Below are 26,785 nucleotides of genomic sequence, written 5' to 3' on the forward strand. Positions count from 1 at the left end.
CACACTCTTCATCTGTTAGATGATGAAAGGGGCTCAGGGAAGTGAAATAACTTGCCTGAGCATCTGGTAGTTGCATTCAGACTAGTATCCAAATCTTTTGATTTCTTAATTGGCACCTTTTCTACCATAGAACACTGATTTTTTTTACAACTGTGATAATGAGAAAAAAAGCAACAGAATTTAGCTCAGAAATAAATATCAGTAGTGTTTCATTAAAAAAAAAAGTGTATTGAACAGGACTCTCATGATATTTCAAAATGTCTAGCATACTTTGTCCTGCCTAAATTGCCAGTAGTAGGTTCTTAATTTTTTTGAAATAACAGCTTTTTATTGAGATATAATTCACATACCATAAATGTCGCCCTTTTAAAATACATAATTCGGGGGCGCCTGGGTGGCTCAGTCGTTAAGCGTCTGCCTTCGGCTCAGGTCATGATCCCGGGGTCCTGGGATCGAGCCCCGCATCGGGCTCCCTGCTCGGCGGGAAGCCTGCTTCTCCCTCTCCCACTCCCCCTGCTTGTGTTCCCTCTCTCGCTGTGTCTCTCTGTCAAATAAATAAATAAAATCTTTAAAAAAAAAAAAAAATAAAATACATAATTCAGTGTTTTTTAGTATATTCACAAAGTTCTGCAACCATCACCACTATCTGTTTCTAGAACATTCTCCCTCTCTCCATTCCTTGGAAACCACTAATTTCTGTCTCTATAGATTTGCATTTTCTGGACATTTCTTATAAATGGAGCCATATAATATGTGGCCTTTATGACTGCTTCTTTCACTTAGCGTAATGTTTTCAGGGTTCACCTATGTTGCAGCATGTATCAGTACTTCATTGCTTTTTATTGCTAAATATGATTCCATTGTATGGATATGCCATATTTTTATCTATTTGTCAGTTGATGACTATTTGGGTAGTTTCCACTTTTTAGCTATTAGGAATAATGCTGGTATGAACATTTGTGTACGAATTTTTATGTAGACATATGTTTTCAATTCTCTAGGGTGGAATTGTGGGGTCAAATGGTAACTATGTTTAACTTTTTGAGATGCTGTCAGTGTTTTTCCACAATGGCTGCAACATTTTACACCATTAGCCATGTATGGAGCTCCAATTTCTCTACATCCTTTTGTCTCCACAATACTTGTTATTACCTGTCTGAAAGGTGAGGGTTGAATTCCAGAGAATTAAATGTTCTGCCCAATAAAAAACTGAAGTCATTAGAATTGTCAATTGTCAATGCTGGAAATTGGGATTGGTAAACCTCTTGACATGGAAGAGGAAAGATTAATGACAAGGATACACTTGAGAGAGTAGACCTATAGCACTCATGGTGATAAGTGAGTACTGAAGAAAAGGAAGGTCAAAGAGAAATTCCTTATAGCTGGAATGGCAGAAAAATTGTAATATGTCTTATATTGTCTTTCTAATTTATATTGTACACAAATATCCCTTGATCATAACTAATCCTTTAGACAGAGCCTGTAACATCTTTGTGCATGTTCTACATTGGACAAATGAAGAAGAGATTGTTTCTTGATTGGGACAGCTTGGCATCATAAGAATATTTATTTGGCATGGCATGGGAATGAAACACTCTGGTTAATTTTATTTTATTTAAAAGGAGTCACTAATTATTTTATATGGTTTACTTGTTTCCGAAGAGCTAGGATATTGCAAAATATATTTGCATTAAATGTTTCCTGGACTAAAGAGAAAACATGGTGAAGTGTTGATGACATAGAAGAGGAAGAGAAATATAGAGAAGGAAATACTCTAGGAAGCATTTTTCATAGATTGTCATATATTAATATAGCATATCTATGCTTTAGGGATTGTTATTATCACCCATTTCACAGATGGGGACACTAAAATTCATAGAAATTTAAAAATTATCTGGGGTAATGCAGCTAGTAAGTGGCAAAATCAGGTCACTGATTCCAAAGCCCTCCCAATCCTAAGTGTATGGTACCACAAAAGACCCTGAATAGCCAAAGCAATCCTGAAAAAGAAAAGCAAAAGCTGGAGACATCACGATTCTGGACTTTTAAGCAATATTACAAAGCTGTAGTCATCAAGACAGTATGGTACTGGTACAAAAACAGACATATAGATCAATGGAACAGAATAGGAAACCCAGAAATGGACCCACAACTATATGGCCAACTAATCTTCAGCAAAGCAGGAAAGAATATCCAATGGAAAAAAGACAGCCTCTTCAATAAATAGTGTTGGGAAAACTGGACAGCAACATACACAAGAATGAAACTGGACCAGTTTCTTGTACCAAATACAAAAATAAATTCCAAATGGATTAAAGACCTAAATGTGAGACAGGAAACCATCAAAATCCTAGAGGAGAACACAAGCAGCAACCTCTTTGACCTTGGCCATAGCAACTTCTTACTAGACATGTCTCCTGAGTCAAGGGAGACAAAAGCAAAATGAACTATTGAGACTTCATCAAGATAAAAAGCTTCTGCACTGTGAAGGAAACAATTACCAAAACTAAAAGCAGCCTATGGAATGGGAGAAGATATTTGCAAATGACATATCCAATGAAGGTTTAGTATCCAAAATCTATAAAGAACTTATCAGACTCAACACCCAAAAAACCAAATAATCCAGTTAAGAAATGGACAGAAGACATGAACAGATACTTTCCAGAGAAGACATCCAGATGGTTGACAGACACATGAAAAGATGCTCAACATCATTCATTATCAGGGAAATACAAATCAAAACCATGATGAGATATCACCTCCCACCTGTCAGAATAGCTAAAATTAATAACACAGGAAATAGCAGGTGTTGGCGAGGATACAGAGAAAGGAGAACCCTCTGTAGAACTGCAAACTGGTACAGCCACTGTGGGAAACAGTATGGAGGTTCCTCAAAAAGTTAAAAATAGAACTACTCTACAACCCAGCAATTGCACGACTAGGTATTTACCCAAAGGATACAAAAATACTGATTCAAAAGGGTACATGCACCCCAATGTTTATAGCAGCATTATCAACAATAGCCAAACTATGGAAAAAGCCCAAATGTCCATTTTATATAAATGTATATATATGTATGTATATAATATATACATAATGGAATATATATATATAATGGGATATTACTCAACCATCAAAAAGAATGCAATCTTTCCACTTGCAACGATATGAATGGATCTAGAGTGTATTATGCTAAACAAAGTAAGTCAATCAGAGAAAGACAAATACCATATGATTTCACTCATATGTGGTATTTAAGAAACAAAACAGATGAACATATGGGAAGGAGAAAAAGAGAGAGAGGGAAATAAACCATGAGAGACTTTTAACAATAGAGAACAAAATGAGGGTTGATGGATAGATGTTGGTGGAGGATGGGCTAAATGGGTCATGGGTATTAAGGAGGGCACTTGTTATGATGGGCACTGGGTGTTATATGTGTGATGAATCACTAAATTCTACTCCTGAAACCAATATTACACTGTATGTTAACTAACTAGAATTTAAATAAAATTTGAAAAAAAGAAAAAGAAAAATCACTATAAAAAAACAAAAAACAAAGCCTTTCCTATTTCTACTATATTGTGCTGCTTTTTAGGGCAGCTGTGTTGCTCAACTGCAGGAGTGCTCTTCACGTAATACAATGTGAATGGTGCCAGCTAGAGTTGGCAAGACAGTTCTCTGAAAAGGAAAGAAAATTCTGGTCCTAGCTATGTGACTTGGGAAAGTCCTTTGCCCTTTCTGAGTCTTAGTTTCTATAGCTGTACAGTAGTGATCCTAATATCATCTCTCAATGACTACACTGGACTTTGTTGTGAACCAGAAGAGATAATGTAAAAGGCCTTTGTAAAGATATAAAGGTAGATAGAAATAAGGAATGAAGAAAATGCAGAATTCTTGTCAATCTCTTAACCTGTCATCAGGTCCTCATGACAAACATTATTTATCATAATACTAGAGGTGTGTGTTGGCGCCAGCATCTGAACACTTTTAGTTAACAGAATGCTGACTGACAGAGGGTTTGCCACCAGGTATTTTCTGTGAAAGGAAAGACTCCATGAGTGCAAGGCTGCCCAGCTATATCCAGATTCTGTATTTAAAGATGTATACTTGGAAGACAGCTGGAGAGGCTGTGCTTGACTGGGAGTCTGGCAAGCTGCTTAGCATCTTCCTGAAGAAATGAAAAGATCTTGTAGCATGTTCTGTCAGGGGTCTGCAGAAAATGGGAAAGACCGCCCTATTTGTTATATTTATTGGAGATATTATTATTTGTTTTATGCTGTGTGGAAGGAGGGCCAGAGCTATAATCTATTGATCATTTAGTTTTATGAAGTTCTCAAATGGGTGATCTGGTATTTTTCTGACAGAGAGGCTATGGTTCCTGAACACCAGTAATAAGATTGTCACGTCATTTTCTTCTCATTGGTCTTTTATTGCTTTTTATCTCTTTGCTGATATTGCCTCTCCCCAACCTCAACTCCTCCCCCTTGCCAACTGTATTTTTTTTTTAACCCCTCAGGGCCATAGTTAGGATGAGCTTGATTCATTTCACAGAATCTGCCCTGTGCTTTTAAGAGATTACTCATCTTTGCTTTTCATGTTTCATCCTCTGAAACAGCCTGCCCACTGCAGTCACTGTTGTAAAGTCTTCGTAGTAAATACTGGAATGTAACTTGGGAAGAAATAGGTCAGGGAAGCAGAGACCAAATGTTCATTTTGCAGCCACAGTGTGAGCAGATGGATAACAGAATGAGGTGGCTCTCTCTGTGGACCTCAATTTTCTGTAAACTCTTTCAGGATCTCCTAGGATTCATGCTCCTTCAAGATCCCTGAGAGTTTTGAGCAGACGAACATTGAGAATATTTTCCTAATATGACACCAAGGTTATTACTTTCCTTTTGGTTCTATTATTATACCAAGAATAAATTTGATGGGATACATCCTTTCTCCCCCTTATCATCTAGGAATGCACCAAAGAATACAAAATGTCTTTGGGAAACAGCTTGGCTCTCAACTGGTGACAAATGAGGGGCATTGCCCCCAGGTGGTCACCAGTGGCCACAACATGGATGAAACTCAATTCTGCCCTCATGCCAGGCAGTCAGCCTGATGAGGCAGTTCCAAATCATCCATAGGCTGGCTGTACCTTTGATCCCAAGGAACACAGAGTTTAAAAGCAGAAACTGTTAAAAACAAAGACAAAACAGTATGCTTTAAGGAATAGACTGGAATGAATGCAAAGATAGCAGAAAGATTAGCACCAGCAGGCAGCTGGTGTCCAGGCTAGTGAAGAGTTAAACTCTGAATGACTGTGGGAGGCTGGTGTTATGGCTGGGGAACAACTGTCTAATGTCTTTCAACCGGACTGTTTAGCAAAGCTTCATTATAAATGTAATTGTGTGCTTGCGCAGGCACACCACATGGAGGGAATGCTCACAGTAAAGGTATGATTGTATTGCCCGCTGCCATGCCAATTACTGGATATTAATGGCAGGATGGCATGCATATGCCGGAGCTGGGAAGCAGAAGGTTAATAGACGAACAGCACCAGAAGAGCCCATTTATCAGTTTCTATTTATCTCTCCTTGGGAGGTGGCAGGTTTACAGTAAATACCTTCTGTCCTCCTAATTTCCTAATGATGGGGATAATGATGGAGAATGGTGAAGTCATTAACTGGGACAGGCTCTGTGCATCACTCTGTCAACCACATCTCCCCAAGACCGGCTATGAGAAGTGATGGGCCCCAGCTGTTCACCAGAATCTGAGCCCCTCCTCCCATCCCTTTCACCCTAATCTGCAGGCTTGGGAAATGGCTTCCCAGATGAAGAAGATGGAGGCCCTGGGTGGGTGGAGAAGCATGAGGAAAAGAGACCAAGGCTCTTCAGACAGGAGTATAGCTTTACCCGCCACTCCCCCTTTGCACAGAACTTGGAGGAAGCACTGTTGACACATGCTGGAATGCTTCTCCAGTGATGCCAAAGCTACTAGGAATTATATGTGGATTTGGATAATGAATGAGTAATTGAAGTGAGTGTGTTGGGGGATGGTGGAGAAGCAGATTTCACTAAATGTTCTTTTCAAAAACCGAGAGAAATTAATAATTCATTTTCTCACCTCACCTCTAAATGGACTGGATATACTGGAGGAAAATTTCTTTTGCAAAAGTCAAGTTTTTCTTTAAAATTCTGAAGGCAGACTAAAAGAGCTTGGATCGATTGGCTTGGACATGCTTTTTTTTCTCTCATAGTGATCACAAGGTATCTATTCCACCTAATTATTGTACATAGAATCTTTCAACCTTTAGTTACTGCCTGAAAGTAAGTTGGATTTGCCCCCATAGTTTATAGAGCCCTTGAAAAACTATGAGCTTATTTTTTATCTTTTTATTTGGTAAGCCCATTGGCTGTTTGTAGAATTTGTTCTCTGTTGGCTGAAGCAAGCTATCTTTTTTTATTTTTTATTTTTATTTTTTTTACCTATATGTGTTAGGATTATTTTGCTAGCAAATAATGGAGAATGACTTAGGCCAACAATAGCAAACATGAAGGTGTGTCCTTTTTTAAAAATTTTTTTTAAAGATTTTATTTATTTATTTGTCAGAGAGAGAGAGAGCACAAGCAGGAGGAGTGGCAGGCAGAGGGAGAAGCAGGCTCCCTGCTCAGGACCCTCGGATCATGACCTGAGCCGAAGATAGCTGCTTAACCAACTGAGCCACCCAGGTGTCCCATGAAGGTGTATCCTAATGATATGTAGTTATCCCAGGATAAGGGATATAGTTGGGCCTCAAGAATGAACTGAGAAAATATATGAATATTAGTACTCTCTTTCTCTTGTATGTCTTATTGCTCTCTACCCGCTTAATTATTTTTTCTTTCTATAAATCTATTCCCCTGAGAACATAGAATGGAAAATAGAGCTGCATACAGTGCCCAGATTTATATATTTCGGGTTCAGACCTTGAAGATAGACCAAATCAACTGATCTTTATCTGTATCTATCTCTCTTTCTGCCTTCTATTCCGGGATGAGTCTCTGTTCTGGTTATTTTCCTGGATAGCCAGGCCATTGGAATCAGTCATGTGAACATGTGTGCTGTGAGGATGGAGGGATGGGGAGTCACCAGAGAAAGAGAAATTATGAGTTATGATGACAACTTTTTAGGTTACCACTATAGTTAAACCTTATGGAATGACCTGGGGGTAGGAAACGGGGAGAACACAGTTCGTCGCATTTGTCTCTTGGGAAATTTACTTCAACAACACTGAACAGTGATAAGCACTCTTAGCATCAGATCAGATCAATTCCCAGTTCTGTTACTTATTGGCTATATGAGCTCTTTCCATCTGTGATATCAGCTCTGTGACAGCGATAATGGCACCATACCTACTAAATGTCACAGGGTTAAATGACGTGATGTCTCTGAAGTGCTCAGTAGCACCCCACATAGAAAGTTCCCAATATATGATGTGGATATTATAATTGTCAATATGAATTTTCCAAGTTTGACATGTTTTTGTTCTCCAGAAACGAAATTGCCATTTATAGCAAACATGTGGCAGACTGTATTTTCAGAAATGACCACAGTGATTATTCACAACCCTACATGCTCTTCCAGATCATGGTCACTCCCAATAAGATGTGGAGTTATTTCTCTTCCTCTTAAAATTGGGTGGACCTTTATGACTACCTCAATGAACAGAATGCAGCAGAAATGATGCTGAGAGATCCTAGATCATAAAATACAATATGGCTGCTTCGCATGGCCAGCATCGTGGACATGTGACCTGTGCAACGGTACAGGGCCCTGCATTCAGAAGGGCTCCAACCTTGGTTTAATGCTTTGTTGTTGTCATCTTGAAATTCTTACTGATTTTTGAACAAGGACCCCTACATTTTCAATTTGCACTGGGCCTCACAAATTGTGTTGCTAGTCCTGCTTTCATAAGGCTCTCTATCTCTTGGGACACACACCTTGGTATCCCTAAACTGAGGGGTAAGAAGACCAGCTATGCTGAAGACATTATGCTGGAGAGGCCACATGGAGATTACATCGGGTTAGAGAGAGATGCCCAAGGAGCTCCTGTTCCTCTCGCCCGGAGCTATTTGAATCTTCTCAGCCCAGGTGGCAGATATGTGCATGATCAAGTCTTCAGATGTTTCAGAACCAGACTTAAAGTCACTCAGCTAACACTGAGTGGAGCAAAGACAAGCTATCCTGGTCTACGCCTACTTAGATTGTAGATTTGTGAACAAAATCATGTTGTTGTCTTAAGATGCTTGGTTTTTGGGTCATCAGTTGTATAGCCACAGATAACAGGAACAAAACAATTTCTTACTAGAGAGGTACAGATGTGAATGATTAGTTTTTCTAATTTCTAATCTGTACATTAACACATACTAATGTTAATATTACATGAAATATCATTTTCATTTTCATCTTAAAAAGTTTTCAAAACCTTTTGTATCACAATATTGTTATTATTACCAGCATTAGTTTATATTGTTCTATGAATGTGAAGACATAATTTAGCAAGGGCAATATAGAATATTAAAAACTAAAATCACAAATGCCTAGAATCACTATGAAATAAATATAATATGAATAATACTATTATGCCTGTCTTTTTTTATATAATTCAGATCTTTCTGAATGTTTATTATAAATTGGGTATTGCACTGGGTGCTGGAGATCCAAAGATAAATAAGACAAATGTCCCTATCATTATAGAAGTATATTCAGGTGTGGTGGGGAAAATATAGTGAATAAATATACACATTAGTGAATTTATAATTATAAATAATATGTGCTATGAAGAAAAAGAAATCAATGGGGGACCAACTGAGAGAGAACATTCGGGAAGGGCCTTTCTAAGGAGACACATTTACACTGAGACATGAAGAATGAAAAGGAGCCAATCATGTGAATGCTGGGAGAGGAATGTCCCTGGCAGACACTAAAATGTTCAGGGCCTCTGAGATCAGAAAAGATTTTGCATTTTGGCTCAGTGCCAGGGATTGTGTTGAAGGAGTCTCTTCGTAATTGGTAGGAAGTTTGAATATAAAGGCCTAGAAAAACATTGAGAAAACTTGAGAAAACTTATTTATCCTTCAAGAAAATAAGGTATGGAACTTTTGTTTTATGATTACCAGTCTCTCTCTCCTTTTCCTCTGTTCTTCCTTCTCAATATTTTTACAGCTGTAATCTATGAGACTTCTAGTAGGGGGTATTTTTTTTTTTATTCTAACTTAAAAAAAGTAGTCCTGAATACTAGAGGGGAAAAAAGTGTTGTTTTGGATATGTAGAAGAAAAGCATACCATTGACTAATTTTGATTGTTCTGTAAAGTAATATTTAAATAGTATAGCATTCACTAAAACCCAAGCTGTGAAACATTCTTTTAAAGTTGGCTCATTGATTTAGTCAATACATACCCACTGGGTTCCCATGCTGTGGCTGGTGTGATGCTTGGCCCCGGAAACAGTATCTGTATTCTTCACATCTAAATATCTAGATATGTACAATCTAGAAGCTAGACTGTAGATAAAATATGAGCAATTAAACAAGCAGTAATTTTATAGTTATCATATAGTAAAGGCTATGAAGGGGGGAGTTACAGGTGCTGAAGCATATAATATGAATTTGGGATGAAATCAGGATTATGTTAATGTGAACATAGCACCATTATTGGATAAAGTAACATTGATCTTATAATTTTAGTTAAAATGTTCATGGATTATTTACTTTGTAGCTTATCCATGATCAGTGTTTAATCTTAGATGGCCTCTCTCTTGATTCTGGGATGTGTATTTAGGAATACTTAGCAAATGATTAAAAGGACAAATCTATAAATACTATTAGCCAAAATGAACGACCAAAAGTAATACAAATAACATTTGGTTGATCTGTGGTTTGGAGATTCTATGTGGGAACATGCCTAGCATAAAGTCTAGTAAATATGCATTAATTATTAGTTTCCTTATTTTCTTGTATTGTTTTTCCTTTATGGGTATAGAAAGTTGAGCAGGTTCAGAAACTTTGGACACTAAGCAGAATTCAAACACTATGAAAGGCAGAAGGCAGTAAAATTAGCAGAAAAAGGTGTGAAAATCAGGAGCTTGGCAGTTTTGCCTTGAGTTTAAATTCCTTCCTTCTGAATCATAATTGGTGGTTTAATCATTTAAGCATTGGGAAAGTTGTGTTTTCAATGATTTCATGACTGCACTATAAAATATATAAAATGAAACAAAATAGTGGGAAAATGCTATCTCTTAGTAATACATAATTCCCTTACAAAAGCCATTTTCTGACATTGCAACAATGCCTTTGAATCACTCTTGAAACTATCTTCTTAAAAAAAAAATAGTAAGATCCCTGGGGTGCCTGGGTGGCTCAGTCATTAAGCGTCTGCCTTCGGCTCAGGTCACGATCCTAGGATCCAGGGATTGAGCCCCGCAACGGGCTCCCTGTTCGGCGGGGAGCCTGCTTCTCCCTCTCCCACTCCCCCTGCTTGTGTCCCCTCTCTTGCTGTCTCTCTCTGTCAAATAAATAAATAAAATCTTTAAAAAAAATAGTAAGATCCCTAGTTGTGTTGCAAAACTACATATTAACTTATTTTAGGAGGAAAAAAGTTTTACCTTAGAATACTTTCAACAGTTTAATTACAGGCTTTAAACACTTCTCTACAGAGGCCAAGCACCTATTTATTTTGTGGATTTATTTTTCAAGTTTCTGCTTGTCCACACAAAAGAGCTTTATTTAAATACATGATTAAAATCAACAATACTCAAAGCTTATTTCAAGAATGTTTCCTTGACAGCTTCTCCTTCCTCTACACAAGGGAATCTCAACTCTGGTGAGGGACAAATGTTATTAGAGTTACCTGTGACACTTTTTTCCAGTCCTCCATGTACTTTGAGCTACCCTATATTTAGAAGCACGGATGTACACTAGTGAAGAGTAACCCCTGCTTCTTCCAGCTTCCCCCAACCCTGTATTAATTTCAGGATGAAAGACTAGAAACTATCTCTATGTGTCTAGTTTTTAGGTATTCCTAAATAGTAGTTAGGGGCGTGGGTTCTGAATCAGACTGCTGCCTGGGCTCCAAAGTCCGGTTATGACTTATTAGCATTATAATTAAGTGATGAAGAATTGTGGTGATAGACTACACAAATCCTCTTTTGGAAATTAAGGACTGCATCCCCGAGAAGGGCTCCTGGCAGGCAGCTCTCAGAAATAAAAAGCACACATGCTAGAGTAGTCTTATTTAAGACTGGAAAACCTACCTGAAGACTGTGTTCCATGGGAGAGACTGATGCTATACTAATGAGAGGGGTACCAGCATCACTTAGAAATTCAGCTGTGGCTGCCTTTTGTAGCACAGGGCTGAAAAGTAGGAGATGCCATCGTGAAATGGACCCAATGGTGACCATGGGGATAATAGGATTCCAAAACAAAAGGCCAGGTAGTAGTGCATAATAATCAGAAGGTGACTGGATGTAATTACTGTAGTGATTGGGAAGGTTAAAGGACACTTGAAGGCTGCCCACTGACAATCCAGCAGCTGGGGCAGGAAGTTTTTCTTTGAAGGGGGTCTAAGAGCTATCTCTGTGTTCACCACAGTGTCCACAAGAGAAGAATAAGTGGGCATTTTACAAGGGTACTACTTAATTTGTATAAACCAAAGATATGAGCGATACATGACCAAGAGACTGAGAGCAGTTACTCCAATCAAAAGGCACAATTTTTTGCCAGTTTCTATACCTAAACCTATTTACAGACCCAGAATGCATTGACTGAAGGAGAGGCCATATCCCCAAAGAGAAGTATGGTAATGATTCCCCCATTGCTTCTCAAAGGAGACCCATGGCAATTTACTTGAGTAACTATATACTGGGTAAATGAGAGTATTCAGATATCTTAAGGATTGTTACTTACAAGATTTGAGTTGACATTGATACCTGGAAACCTGAAACATCACTGTAAGCCAACTGTTAGACTGATAGCAACATTTTGGGGCCAAAAGTAGATAGGCAGAGAAGTAACATGATATAATTTATATTTTTAATAGATCACTGTCTGTGGTGTTGAGACCAGACCCTAGGGTACAAGACTGGAAGTAAGGCAAGGAGGGTATGGCAATAATCCAGATGAGAAATTATTGTGGTTTGGATCATGGTGGCAACAGTGGAGGTGGTCAGAGGTGGTCAGAGTCTGCATGTGGAGGGTAGAACCATTAGAATTTGCTGATGGGTTGTGTGAGGGGTAGAGATAAAGAGAAATCAAACATGACTCCCAAGTTCTCCCCATTTGGCCTTCCTTACTCCAAATGCCAAGGTTGGGACATCAGTTACTACCACTTATTCAGACCAAATTTTGAAGTATCAATGAATCCAAGCATATAAGCTAATGCAGGCATAGTAATTGTGATGGTTAATTTTATGTGTCATCTTGACTGGGCTAGAGGATGCCCAGATAGCTGGTCAAATAGTATTTTGGGGTGTGTCTGTGAGGGTGTTTCCAGAGGAGATGAGTATTTCAAATGATAGACTGAGCAAAGAAGATAACCCTCACCAATGTGGATGGGTGTGATCCAAATCACTGAGGGCCTTAATAGAAGGAAAAAGCAGAGGAAGGGCTAATTTGCTCTCTGCTTGAGGTGAGACATCCATCTTCTGCCCTTCCTTCTGTCCTGGTCCACAGGCCAGAGAAACAGGATATCAGTGCTCTGTTTCTCTGGCCTATGGACTCTGCATTATACCACTGGTTTTCCTGATTTTCCAGCTTGCCCACAGCAGACTGTGGGACTTCTCAGCCTCTGTAATCCTATAAGAAATTTCCCTCCCTCTCTCTCTCTCCTATTGGTTTTGTTTCTCTGGAGAGCCCTAACACAGTCATCAACGTAATTACTGGTTGATATTTATTAAGTTTTTATTGGGAAGTGGTATTCAATTATTTAGTAAAGATATTATGGGGTGCCTGGGTGGTTCAGTTAGTTAAATGTCTGCCTTCGGCTCAGGTCATGATCTCAGGGTCCTGGGATCGAGTCCTACATCAGGCTCCCTGCTCAGCGGGGAGCCTGCTTCTCCCTTTGCCTGTTGCTCCCCACTGAGCTCTCTCTCTCTCTCTCTCTCAAATAAATAAATAAATAAAATAAAAAGATATTTAGAGGTATATGCAAAACCAAAACAAACAAACAAACGCACTATCTCACTCTTAATTCCCAAGATTGAAAACTGTAAATCAGAATGAGTTGGGCAGTTTCATGATAATAACAGAGAAATTGAGTATCAATCATAGAGTAATTACTGTACTGACAGGTTTGGAAGGGGCATTAAAGGCAATCATATTCAACCCTTATTTTACAGTTAAGAAAGCTGAGGCACAGGAAGCTTACATAACTCAAGTGTGGCTGAAATTCAAGCAGAACTCCTGTCTCCTGACTCCACATTTTGTTCCTCTGTCCACATGACCTTAATCCCTGCTCTCTTAGCTCCCATCAGATAGTGCAAACTGGACCATATGGGAACTTGAGTAAGCCAAGGTGGATATACTTTTGTGGGTGAAAAGAATGGGAGACTTTGAAGACAACTTTTTTTTTTTTCCCCTCAAGAAAAGAACAATGTGTTGTGTCTTTGGTTGGTGTAATTCTGTGAGTCTGGGGGTTAGATGAAAAGGCACGGTGAGAGCTGCTGAGAAGAATGAGACAGCAAGTATACGGAGCACAAGCAGTGCTGACCCACTACAGCACCAGTCTCCAACCATTCAGGCAACTGTGTGCTGAGCTGAACTCTGTAGGGGCTAATCAAAGATCATAGGATACTCCGTGAGTAGTATCACATTGTATAATCTCACTGGGAGGTAGATAAGCACAAATGAGGTACACTGAAACTGGATAAGCTTGTCTGTCTCCTTCACCATTTATGTCTATGACATAGAACAGTGCCTGGTACATAGTAGATGTTCAGTAAATATTTATCTAATAAACTATTGCATATATGATTAAGAACCTAGACAAGCAGAACAGAAAATAAAGTCTCTAGGAGTTTGGAAGAGGAGTAGTCACTGTAGGCTGCAGTCATTGGGGAAGGTATCACAGAAAATGAGAGCTTGAGGTAATCAAGAAGAATGAGGAAGCTGAGAATATCTGGAAAGAAGAGGGTATCTGAGTTGGGGAGGATAAAGAGGAGGGAACACAGACAAAGGCACGGAGGTAGGCATTAGTAAGGCATGTTCTCAGGACAATAAGAAGGCAAGTTTAGCTTTATTTATTTTTACCTGGAATAATACGAATTGTTACTTATAAGGTCAAGTGAGATTTTTGCAGAGTCTTTATGCCTAGGCTGCCCCTGGAACTAGAAAGAGCCATTGAAGTTTAGAAGATTGGTAATGACAATGATGTTCTTGGGCTACAGTGGAGCTGGGCTCCTAGGGGCCATGGCACTTGGAGGAAATAAGAGGGTAAAGGAGGCCTAAGACACACGGGAGGAAGGAGACCCCCCACCCATTCACCTGGCTGGCCAGTCCTGGGCACTTGTGCTGCCCACCTCTTGCTACCTCTGATTCCTTCTCAGCATTTAAGCAGGTGCTTGTGTGAAGAACACATTCTTTAGAAATTGAAGGAACCTTGGATAATCACTATAGATTAGAGAGAATGTGATTTTGAGATAAAATAATCAGGTTTTAAGGAAAAGTTCCATGGAGTCTTTTCAAAGAAGATGAAGAAATGGGCAATTTCTCTGAGAATTAGACATTCTGAAACAATATATTTATATTTGCTTACGTGTTGCTTAAATGCAACACATTCCTGATGCTGAGGCATTTGTTACAGGGATAAAGTGGGAGAGGGTGGGAAAATTTCCTAATGCTCTTCTGATGCTCCCTGTGTTCACATTTTTGAGAGGCTATGGGAGAATCCTATGTTGTGGACCACTGGGAACAATTTAAGGTCTCAGAGTATGAAGTTTGTCCTCTGCTGTGGTTCCCTTTCTTTAGAATTTACCAGCCAGTGCTAACATAGAGACCAGAGGAAGCAGTGGGAATGCTTGTACCTAAAAACTCCAGACTGCTTTGGAGCAAAATCACCATGACTGAGTTAAAACCGGATGCAGCCGCTCATTTAGCATTTGCCTCCTTAGCTTTGGAACATCAAGTATGACATGAATCAGGATGTATATTAACAAAGATGGTATAAAACATCTGTGGATTCTAAATAAGGGAAGAATCACATTAGTCACCATGCAAACAATGTGTGTGATAATTTCCATAAAAGCAGAAGGTATCCAGAAAGTCAAACAGACAAAAGAGCTGAAGTAGATCTTTTATCCCAATGCAAGTAATATACAAAAGGAACAAGCTATTGTGTATCTTTCCCCCTGAAAGAATGTAAGGGATTTTAAATAAATAGAATGCTTCCATTTCTTTAAGACAAATAGATTCTTCTTAAAAGAAAGGGAAAATGGTTTCTTCTTGAAGCACCTAATTGCTGGCAAATGATCCTCTGAGTGTCTAAGTCACATACTGCCCACTAGGAACAGTTTGCTGGAACAGTTTGCTGCTAACTTCCAGACACAAGTTCTGCCTTTAAAATTCTTGGCTACGGTCAGTTTTGAAGAAAGGAGAGCCCTGAACACCCCATACAAAAAGACATGGGTATTCATATCCAGGCATGGCCTTTGTAAATATTTTTTTGGCATCAGATAACTTATGTGCCCAATTACATAATGTTCTCAACTAATATATTTCTACTAGCATCAAAAAGAACCAAAGATGGTTGATTGTGTGCATCATGAAGCATTAAGAGAAATTCCCAAGTTACCATGCCCTTTCCTTTTCCCTGGATAATGACACCTGACATTAATAAAGTAGCCTTAGAAATTACAGAAGGACAGTTGTAGGGATAAGAGGCAGGTCTCCTTCTTCCTTTGTCCTTAAAATCATAAAACTTCTCATTTCAACAACCATTGTACCTGTGTAATTTGTGCTGTGTAACAATGAAAATGATGTTTTCATTATTCGTGGTATATCAGTCTGTTCCTTTCCTTGCCCCCACTAACAATAAAAACCCATGCAGTTTTCAGCCATTATCATTTTTCTCCTGATAAACCATCTGTGACACGGAGACCTTGAAGCTGGGAGTTCTGGCCACAATGCTCAATAGACTGTGCACACAGCTTGTTCAGAGGTAACTGCTGTAAAAAATCAGCTCCACTGTTCTTCCTTTCTGTTATGATTTTTCTCTCTCTCCTTTTTATATATCTAACGTAATGTGAGTTCACATGAATTCAGCCAACAGTGTTTTGCCTGATAATAGAAATTACATTTAAGGCTCCTCCTGGGTGCTAGAGTTGTCCTTTCCTTAATCCCAGCTCTTACTGCTATATTTAACTGAGGTGCTAGAAGGAAACTATTCTCACTACAGAGCTACTTTGTGCATCTTTTATAGAGTCTTTTCTTACAGGGTTCAGGAGCTATGTGCCTTTTGAATAGACTAGGTCCACCTGAACTGACCTAGCCACAAGTGAAATGAAAAAGAATCAGATGACAAAGTCTCGTCCCCAACCAACTGGTTTCATAAATACATAAGCATATTTAGCTTTAGCTCTCCAGAGTCTTCTAGTTTTAACTTTAAGTCTTTATGAAGTTTAAGTGATAATGGTAATATGAAGATAATGTTTAAAAATCAATTATAAAAGTAGATTTAAAATAGGTGTTAATGAATCAGTTTTTGTGTCTGTGTATGTATTAGGGTTCTCCAGAGAAACAGAACCAACAGGAAATATATATAGAGAGAGAGGGAGGAGGGGGGAGAGAGAAATTAAGGAATTGGCACACACGACTGTGGAGGCTTAGCAAATCCAAAATCTGATGGCAAAGGCTAGAGACTAAGGAAGGAGTTTTAGTTTGAGTCCAAAGACAATCTGCTGGCAGAATTCCCTCTTTGTTGGGAGAGGTCAGCCTTCGTTCTATTAAGAATTAATTATTAGAGAGAATGTGTGAGGCCTGCCCACATTATAGAGAGTAATCTGCTTGACTCAAATCCACCATTTTAAAGGTTTATCTCATCCAAAAACACCATCATGGAACTATCTGGGATAATGTTTGACCAAATATCTGGGTACCATGGCCCAGTCAAGTTGACACATAAAATTAACCATCACCATACACGTAATAATGTTATATAGGCGATACCCATAATTAGAGATCACTTGGGAACTCAGAAAGTCATTTGGACAAGACAGTGCTTTTATTTCCCATAAATATCCGAAGGACAAGAGATTAAAGTTTTTATTTTAGTCATAGACACCACATGTAACTATATATATGTATAGATACTGTATGTAGTTATGTAGTTACTGTACATGTACAATCAGGAAGTCCTCTGCTGAGTCTATGCTAGTTTGTGGTACCTGGTATTCTGTTGTCTTTGGGGGAAGCTCTCCTGTGTTAATGGACATATGTAAGGCCATTATAAACTCACTTAAATAGTAATTTTAATCTCTATTTAAGCAAGAAATTAGGTTGTTGCCTCATAGATAAAAATTGTTTCATATATATTTTTGGAATTATAAAATATGGATGGACATTGTATATGTCTGTGTGTGTGTATGTGTGTGTGTGTGTGTGTGTGTGCTTGTGTGTATGAATTTACCTTTTTTAGCAAGTCATGGAGTGTCTATAATTGGAAGAAACTTTGTGTTTAGCTCATAATGCTTTGGGGGGTGAACCACATTTTATCTTTTTGGTTGAATTTTATTTTTTCTCTGAAAGCATCTGAACCAGTGATGGAATTGGGTCCAGAGAGGGGGTCTCACCAGTTACCTCCTGGGCCCTCCTCTGTTCTCTTCTTCCTTAACTGAGCTGTAGAACCCTTGCCCTTTCCGTCTTTACCTCAAAAGAAGAATGACACAAACATGGAAAGAGATATCAAACTGAAGAAGGAAATGTGCATTTTGGGGGAAGAAAATGTCCTGTCATACATTAGTTGAAAATGAAAGCCCAGTGCTCTACTGTTCCTAGAGAATGGGTAGCCATCAGCTCATTTCAGGAATAGAATTCATATTAATGGTATGTAAATGAAGTTAACATAATTGTTTCTCCTAAGTGGGTTTGTAACAGCCCTAATTTTGTTTTGTATCCCATGAGACTTTTATATTTTTAGTGATGATAAGAACAGGTCAGATTATACTATACAAAGTTGAGAGTTTAGGGTATATCTTTTTGGTAGTAAACTATTTCTTTGAAGTAAATTATCTCTTATAGGCAGTTTAGCTTCCTGGTAAAAATAATTTCTCTCAAATGAGGTAAGAGGAAAAGTTTATTACTTGCCTTATTCTACTTGAGACTAGATTTCATAATAACTGTGCTAATAACCAGATAAAAACATCACAGAGAGGTAGAGGTTAATATCATGTGGGGAGGATTAATAACTTTTGGAGACATTTCTCATCTAGTCTGAGCTGACCTTATAGATGGGAGATATTATCAGCATCTGAATTGGACATGAAAAGTAAAATTGAGACAAATAATTAGAGACAAATAATCAATCTTTTGAACAATAATACTTAGAAATATTTCTAATTTAAAGTTTACAGTGAATTTTAAATCTCATTTGTTAGTTGCCATGGCCCAGAAATTTGACTATACTCAAAGCTGGTTTTATTCTTAGTTTTCTCCCTATTAAATGGTTAGGCATCTCTTTGAATCCCGGACATTTTTCATTTGCAAAATAAATGATATGAATCTGGCATATGTATTAGGGAACTGGAAAATACTGTGTCAATTGTGTGGTTTGGGAAAACATATCATGATACAGATATTAAATTCAGGATATTTAACTTCTTCACAGAATATGAGTATTACTAAGTTACTAGATATTTTCAAATATTTAGTTAGTTAATTTGATACAAGGCCTAGAGATTAGTTCAAATGATGATCTATCTCAAATATTCAGGAAAAGTATATTAGGAAGGATAATCATAGGTCATGAGAGCTTCTATTCATCCCACAAGTATTTACTGATGTTTAACATGTGTGATCAGGTGCTGTGGTAGGTGCTGGGCATATTGTTTTTGTACAGCAGAAGCACGGTCCCTGCTGTTACGGGACTTCAAGTCTAGCAGTGAGGTTGTACAGTAGACAATACCCACAAACACACACATGCATCTACTTTGTGATGAGTTCTGTAAAACAAAAGAACTGATGCTGAGACAAAGAATAACCTTTGTGGTAGTGGTGGTGATGGAGGTCTACCTTAGACTGGCAGGTCAGGAAAGATGTCTCTAATTTGACATTTATGCTAACGTGTTCAGGATGAGGACACCGCCATGCATAGAACGACAGAAAGCCTTACAGAAAGAAAGAGGAGCATGTGTGAAAGCCCGAAGGCAGGAAAGACCCTGGGGAATTCCTGAAATTGAAAGAAGGCCAATGAGACTAGAGCCCAGAGAGCGAGACGGACAGGGGTGGTGTGGCGAGAGAGGGGAGAGTGTGCGGAGAGCTTGGGCTCACACTATCCAGATTGTCATGACCGTTGCAGGCATGAGGGTCTTAGGCACGTGGAAGCCACCGACAGGTTTTGTATAAAGGTAAGTTTGATACAATCATTCAAACAGATTTGAAACCTCATGATATTTATTTCATGATTTTAAAAGTATAGGATTTTAACCTTTTTTCACATATCATCTTCCACATTCTTGGGTTTTGTTTTTGTTTGTCCGAGAGTCATTTTCAGTAGAGAAGTAGCAGTCATCTATAATAATTAGATAATACCTAGGAGAGAGGAAAACTTCTGTAGCTTGACATTGGGAAAGTTGTTTAGTCCCTCTCTTCCATGCTAGAACTCTGAACGTTAAAAATAAAATATGGCAAAGTAATTTTAAGGCAGCGATCTAAGAAAATTTGCTTCGAAGTGTATTTACATTTTGTCATATTACTACGTTCTTTTAAAAACCCTAGTAAGGGGTGTTATTTTTCAAAGATAGTCCAGAAATACACACAATGGTTTTCAAATACCATTTTAGCAAAGCTATTGTCTACTACTCCCTGAGTGACCTCACAGTGGTATAAATCCTTTCAAGCCTCCTGGGTCAGCCTGGAGAATGTGAGAAAATACTGAGGCTTTTGTGATCAAATAATGCTTTCTCAGGAAACAAAAGGAAACATTTCTTTCAATCCGGACCAAGCAGAAACCCAGGGCAAATGCAACAAGAGCATGCTATTTCCCCAGAAAAGATGGTGAGATATTTCATGATGATTTTGAGTGTGTATATGTTCTTCAACTTGTTGAAAATGAAAGAATGGAGTTTGTTGCTTCAGGTGAAGAATAAAAATACCAAGCTCTATGCTTAACAAAAAAATGAGATGTGTCATACTAATAAAAGGAATTATCAAATATAAGGAAATATATATGAGCCTCATGTTTTCTCTAAAAGTGCAAAATATTTATGAGTTCACAAATGTATAGTTTATATAACCAGCTATTCCCCCCAGATTGTAGGTGAATGAAGTCAGAACTCTTCTCTGCTTGCCTGCAACATATTCCTACTTGCTATGGAAGTATTCTGTCTGTGCTAACCTGTGCCCATTTCTCTAGTCCTCAGTTTTCTCCTAGGTAAAAGCAAAGACAAAGTGGCCAGGGCTCCACCTGCCATCTGTGCACTTGCCCTGAGTGGGCTTCGTGGCTGGTGCCTTCCCCCCGCCCCGCCCGCACTGCTGTCCAGCTGCTAGGGACTCCATGCCCTACTGTGGTTAAGTCCGGTTCCCAGAGATTTTCCTTCACTCCTTAGAAAGTTCTAGGAAGAAATTACACACGCTGTGGTCATGATTGATTACACTGAATGGGAAGGAGACTGAAAGACCATAAGGTGGTTTACATTAAGGAGGAATTTTACTCCAGGGGCACATTATAGTTAAGTTTCTTGGTTAACAGTCCTGTAGTTTATTAGTCTCTGACCTTGTGCTGCTGATTTGAAGCTCTGTAACCTGCTCCTGATTCTGTGTTCTCTTGTCTTGCCTGCTTTTGAAAGAGGAAAAAGGTTAAAATACTTAACTTAGGATGGAGTTGAAGATGGTGTGTGGGTGGTTTGGCCACTTCAGTCTGTGCGTAGTATAGGATTCACTTACTAAAATGTAGCCCTTTTGTTAAGGCTCATGTGCTGATACTCTCGTAATTTTATCACATACTTCAGATAAAGCATCTGAATGGAAATACTTAGACATATCTTCAGTAAAGTCGTTTCATGTATGTCCTGAATTAATCCTTAAAGAAATTCTATAAGCTAGATTTATTCCAGTTTTAGAAATAAAACCAAGGATCAGCAAAATTAAATGACGCATCCAGAATCACAAGTGATAACTGCTGGGACAGAAATTGCCCTGTGGGTGAAAGAGATTAGTAATCTTGGACCTATTGGTTTTTCCCTTGCTTCACCAGCATGCTAAATCCATCATTTCTGCAATATTAAATATGAAGATAACGAGGGCACAACACAATCAGAATTGTAGCATCAATGTTTATTTTTAAGGTATTTAAAAAATCTCTATTGTGTATTCACGGCAACAATTAAGCTCCTGGTAAGGCCAAAGGGTGCGAATGTTTAAATGAATCTTTTTCTGCCATCCATTATCAAATTGGAAAATCAATACTAACAGGAGAAGCACAAGAGCAATGACTAAGTTCGTTACACGTGATCAGAAAATGAAACACATCTACCATGTTAGTGTCGCTTTCAATTTATGGTGACATTTACGGAAAATATTCTGCAATATTTGGCAAAGTTAAAAGAGAGATTGCTCCCCAATTAACCAGAGGATCAAAGAGGGAAGATTAGGGAGGGAAGTGTTGTCTATTTTTCTTTTTTTTTTTAAGAAGCAAATGTTTGGAAAGGTCAGGCTTTGAGTGAGCTAACCTCCACCACTTTTAGTATTCAGGTTGACTAATGAGCACTTCACTCATCATTCTAATGGATGCATTTATGCCGAGAAAGAATAATAAAGTGCTTTTCAATAACTGGTGCCAATGGCACCTCTATACACAAAAGTTAAATAATTTCTCTATTATCTACTTAACGTCTAAAAAATCTGAGGGCTGAATATAAACTATAATTTTATACTATAGTATTTTGTATTAAGTACTTTAGAATCATTAATCAATCATCCAGCCAATATTTACTGAGCTTCTGCTATGTGCCAAGCCCTGTTCTAGGCTTTGTAGAAACAGTGGTATACAAAGTCCCTAACCTCTTGCAGTTTTTACTCTAGAATGTCTTTGCAGGAATTATCTAGGTATAGTTAAGAAAAGTTGGTCTTGTGATGATAACATTTTCCCTCTCTGAGATTTGGAATGTTTTAAAGGATCTGCATAGATCTCAGCACCATATCAAATAATGTGTGAGTCCTCTTTGTATGAGGAAAACTAATAGTTGTAAAGCTTTAAATCTCAAGGTGGTTGCTGGTTGCTAGGATATATAATATCTACTCTCTCCTCTACTTTCTCCTTAAACATTATGTCACTTTGAGAAACAAATTCCTGTTTTGCTATTGCCTGCAATTGCAGGGATCTAAAGTGGAAGAAACAAAATCCTTGCAAAAGGAAACTATCTATAATGTTAATGCTTTGGGGCACCTGGGTGGCTCAGTCATTAAGTGTCTGCCTTTGGCTCAGGACCCTGGGATCAAGCCCCGCATCAGGCTCCCTGTTCCGCGGGAAGCCTGCTTCTCCCTCTCCTACCCATCCTGCTTGTGTTCCCTCTCTCACTGTGTCTCTCTCTGTCAAATAAATAAATAAAATCTTTTTTTTTTCTTTTTAAAAGAAACCTTTAATGTTTTTAAGTGGTTTCTATTCCGGTGATAAATAAATTTTAGTTAGAAATAGTGGGGCCTATGGGTGCCTTGGGTAGCTCGTCAGTTAAGTGTCTGACTCTCGGTTTCCACTCAGGTCATGATCCTCAGGGTCTTGGGATGGATCGCTGTGTCCAGCTCCCTGCTTAGTGGGGAACCTGCTTCTCCCTCTCCCTCTACAGCTCCCCCTGCTTGTGCACTCTCTCTCTCTCTCAAATAAATAAATAAAATTAAAAAAAAATAGTGAGGCCTAAGAAATTACAGTCGTAATAACTGCCATTTTTCAATGATTTCTGTGGAACATTAATGCTTACACTGGGTTAAAAGTATTTTGTGGTCAAATACTTGGAAACTCAAAGTAGAAGCCTCTTGCTGGGAGATTTAATTTGCAAATGAATATATTACGCTTTGTGAAGTCCTGCAATTGAGAAACCTCTTTAACCCAGTGATTCTTAACCATATTTGGCCAGGGAAATATTTTCATGTATCAGTAATTAGCAGTTTGAGAAACTCTTCTCAAATAAAAGATGAGCTCTTGACCATTGCAGAAAGAGGATTCCTTTAAGATTTCACTAGGCTGCTGTCTTGCTATATATTCTAAAACCCTGATTAAGTGCATAATTATAATATAGGCTACCTCAGAGATATTGTGGGTTTGGTTCCAGACCACTGCCACAATGTGATTATAACAATAAAGCAGTCAAATGAATTTTTCGTTTCCTAGAGCATATAAAAGTTATGATTACACTATACTGTACTCTCTTAAATGTGCGTAGCATTATGTCTAAAAAAACAATGTACATATGTTAATTAAATACTTTATAGTTAAAAAGTGTTAACCGATGTGGGGAACAAAGGCAGAAGAAAAAATTTAAATTTCCTTACAACTTACAGCCCATTGACAAGTCTTTGAAACAGGTAGAGTGCCCTTCCTCTAGGAACTCAACTGCCTCAATGTTAATACTTTGCTAAGAGCAAAAGGCCATCTTAGCTTAACATTATCCCAACCTCCAGGATTCTGTAAGTCTACTTTAACATATAAAAATTCCTTTGGAAACTTCCTTTATCTCTAACCCCCCAAGATATATGTTAGGAATCATCCTCCAGGCATATGGCCCACTGATATATATCTGAAGGGTCTCATGACTAAGGTTTTCCTAGACAGTAATAAATGGACCTTTCCTAACAATAGCTAGCCCCCTCAAAGTCCTGGAAGACTTACTTCCAAAATTCTTTAAAAACTTAACCCCCTCCCAACTTGAAAGTATATAATCAGTTGCTCTTCACAATCTCAGCACAGCCCTTTCTGCCCACGGATCCTGTTCCTGTGCTTTAATAATACCACCTATTTGCACCAAAGACGTCTCAAGAGTTCTTTCTTGACCGTTCACTCCAAACCCCAACATTTCCACATCAGTAACCATCATCTGAGCTTTTGGCAAGTTGTAATCACTGATCACGGGTCACAATACAATACAACAATACAAATACAATAATAATGAAAAATGACCAAGATATGACACAAAGACACAGAGTGAGCAAATGCTGTTGGAAAAATGGCGGTAATAGACTTGCTCAAAGCAGGGTTGCCACAAACCTTCAATTTGCAAAAAGTGCAGTGTCTAGGAAGCATGGTAAGCCAAAACTCAATAAAATGAGATATGCCTATACTGCCCATCTCCAATGTCTGTAATTGGCTTTTATTCTAGTATGGCTGCCATCTTTTTCTGGCCTTGCAAATATAAATCTGTTCAGCCTCCCCTTGCTACTGAACCAACTGCTTTCTTCTTCCTAAGTAAAATACAACCCATTGTACCCTGCTGAGTTCTGTCTTTTTTGTTTTGTCTTGTTTTTTCAGTATACCTGTTCCTTTAGCATTACAGGTTGTTTTAAATTTCTGGCTGTGGTATGCAATATTTATGATTTCTGGTTTTCATCAAAAAATAATTTTAAATGAGGATTAAGTTGTATCACATGCTGAGTGTTGTCTTTCACAGTTTAAAATCTGCTCTATCTGGACAACAATATTTATTGTAAGCATCCAAAATACTGACTTTCATATTCTTTATGCCATCTACATTTCTGTCAAGAGCCACGTAAGTCAGAGATGGTTTCTGTCTTTTATTTAAAGATCTGATGATACTTTAACAATCAAAACATACCCAAATTTGCCTCTCCTGGCAAATTAATGTCTGCAGAGCACTTTTCCAATAGTAAGTGAAATGTTGCAATTTGTTTTGATGAAGTCCATGTTGTATTAAGATAAATGCTAATTTTCAGGTAATCCTGCAGTCATTCCCTCAAATAGTAGAGAAAGATTGAAGAAACAGCCCTTTTTAAATGGCAAAGTTTTTAAAATATAATGAACAGCTATAAGGATACTGCCTGGAATTCTTATGCAAAGATGCAAAGTAGCCTAGAAGAAACAAAGTCACTAAAAAGAATTCCTAAAATAAAAGATAATCAGATGGAAATATCAGATAACAAGGGGATGGGTGAAATAGGGTGAAAAAGGGGATTAAGAGTACACTTATGATGAGCACTGAGTAATGATGTATAGAATTATTGAATCACTATATAGTACACTTGGAACTAATTGCAAATTCAGAGAAGCAGCTTCAGTTCTGCTGGGGCTATAACATTATATGATAACTATACTGGAATTAAAATAAAAAACTTAATAAAAAATACAGATGAATTAGTGCAAATTCGTCATCATTAAAATAAAACTTCTCCAAAGATTAATAATTTTACAGAGAGAAAACCTACATTGTAAGAAATATTTAGATCAGGGGCGCCTGGGTGGCTCAGTCTGTTTGGCTCAGGTCATGATCCCAGGGTCCTGGGATCGAGCAAGTCAGGCTCCCTGTTAGTCTCCCTCTCCTTCTTGCTCATGCTCTCTCTTGCTATCTCTCTCTCTCTCAAATAGATAAAATCTTAAAAAAAAAAGAGAAATATTTAGATCAAGTAGCATGCCTTTTTTTTTTCTATTAAGACAAATGTAACAGAGACATTAAATTTTTTTTAAATCACTGATTTTGTCCCCATAACAAAACTATTTTTATTTTGACATCTTACATCCAGACTTTGTTGTCTTTCTCATTAATAAGTATACATTTAAAAATCATTGCAATTAAAAAAAATAACAAGGCCAGTTCTTACAGAAATTGAAATCATAGGTGAATTGTTCATTTGAGTAGTATAGAACTTTTGATTTAGTCTGTTCCATTCACTCAGATCTCTGTGGGTCTGAAACACCTTAGAACCCCTGCTTTAATTGCCTGGTGCCAAGTAGAGAAGAGAAAGATCTATTGTTTTATTTAGGGTCTTAATTTATGCAATAGTTAGAGCTTACTCAGGCTCCGTGAGTCTGGGAGAGCAGAACAGTATTCTGGAAGAACAGCTGTTTCCTAGCAAATGTTGTGCATAGGTTTTTTTGGCTAAGAGCTTTCCTCCCCCCACCTCTGGAAGTGAAAAATGTCTTTTGTGGAAATAACATGTATTTCTAGAAGAGAAATAGAAGCGGATATGTAAGTTCACTTCCTCTATGTAACATAGACACTTAAATTTACCTGAAAACAGCAATTTTATCAAGTCAGATCGGTTAATTGACAAAAAGTGAAAACAATTTCTTTTGTGTTTTGTTGACCAAAATAATTATTTTATTGACTACATCTTTTTTTCTTTTCTTTATTTACTCTTGGACTTCTGAGTGGATATTTACTACATTGAAAAGCTAGATAAAAATTCTTTGTAGATAAATAAAATTTCTTTGTAGAATTGTTTTTGTATTGAATTTTACATACTTAAGTTTGTCTTTAATTGTAGTTTGGGTAATATATTCCATTTGATCAGGTTAATATAAGTGCATTTCCTTTCATTTTGTGTTCTCTCTTTTTACTTCTTTTTCTCCAATAAGCAGTATTGTATACATTTCATGCTTTTATAC

General features: G+C 37.9%; 1 long non-coding RNA gene across 2 annotated transcripts in view; it reads left to right on the forward strand.

The window, feature by feature from the left end:
- Positions 1 to 8,970: 8,970 nt before the first annotated feature.
- The window catches only part of LOC116630075, a 140,157-nt gene continuing 122,342 nt past the window's right edge, over positions 8,971 to 26,785 (forward strand). For both annotated transcript variants that reach the window (XR_004298873.1, XR_004298874.1), the window contains exon 1: positions 8,971 to 9,121. This is a non-coding gene — a long non-coding RNA (uncharacterized LOC116630075). The remainder of the gene's footprint in view (positions 9,122 to 26,785) is intronic.

Source organism: Phoca vitulina, unplaced genomic scaffold, assembly GCF_004348235.1.
Source record: "Phoca vitulina isolate PV1807 unplaced genomic scaffold, GSC_HSeal_1.0 scaffold3, whole genome shotgun sequence".
NCBI classification, from domain to species: Eukaryota; Metazoa; Chordata; class Mammalia; order Carnivora; family Phocidae; genus Phoca; species Phoca vitulina.